Raw genomic sequence first — 871 nt, forward strand, 5'->3', positions numbered from 1 at the left:
AAGGCATCCCCCTGAAAATAAGCCCTAGAGCATATTTTGGCCTTCAAAAAAAAATAAGACAGTGTCTTATCATCGGGGAAACAGGGTATTACACATGTTGAAAGCATCTGACGCGTTTCGCAGACTTTGTCCGCTTCTTCAGGGATGTAATTAGTACAGATATAAGGTGTATCAGCCTAAAAGCTATTTAATTACAGGTGCACTTGATCACCTGGTATGGAGGCAGGTAGAAAATGGAGTTAAAACCATAACACAGAGATAGCGGTATCCCATGTCAGTCTAGGTGCTTTAAAGATGATGGCGGTCTCCCTTTTGCTTTGAATACCATTTATTTGTTGAAAAAGACAGTATTGACTTACTATGGATAAACATATGCTTTGATGACAGTCTCCTGTAAGGATCAATACTTGAAATTGAACATTAGTGTGGAAGATTGATTTGGGATACTGCTATCTCTCAATGTTGTAGTTTTAACTTTGAGTTCTACCTGCCTCCATACCAGGTGATCAAGTGCACCTGTAATTAAATAGCTTTTGTGCTAATACACCTTATATCTGTACTAATTACATCCCTGAAGAAGCAGACATAGTCTGCAAAACGCGTTGGATGGTTCCAACATGTGTAATATGTACAATGTATTCAGCTCATATGTTATGATGTTATTTAATTTTTTCCTAACTTTTCACAATGGAAAGAGGCATGTATGATTTTTAAATATATACCTTTTAAGATTATGTAAATAAATTATTATAGTTTTATGATATCCAACTGCCGTGAAAGTCCCATACTTTGATATTTTTGATATTCATGATTTAATCTCCTAGGGATGTTGGCAGTATGCTAAGTAATTTGAAATCGGGCAACAGAACAC

The 871-nt window shown here is 35.9% G+C and overlaps 1 protein-coding gene across 1 annotated transcript in view; it reads right to left on the reverse strand.

Annotated features, from left to right (window-relative positions):
* FCER1G (Fc epsilon receptor Ig) overlaps positions 1–871 on the reverse strand; it is a 9,387-nt gene that overhangs the window by 5,625 nt on the left and 2,891 nt on the right. The window lies entirely within an intron of this gene.

This window comes from Pyxicephalus adspersus, chromosome 12 (assembly GCF_032062135.1).
Source record: "Pyxicephalus adspersus chromosome 12, UCB_Pads_2.0, whole genome shotgun sequence".
NCBI classification, from domain to species: domain Eukaryota; kingdom Metazoa; phylum Chordata; class Amphibia; order Anura; family Pyxicephalidae; genus Pyxicephalus; species Pyxicephalus adspersus.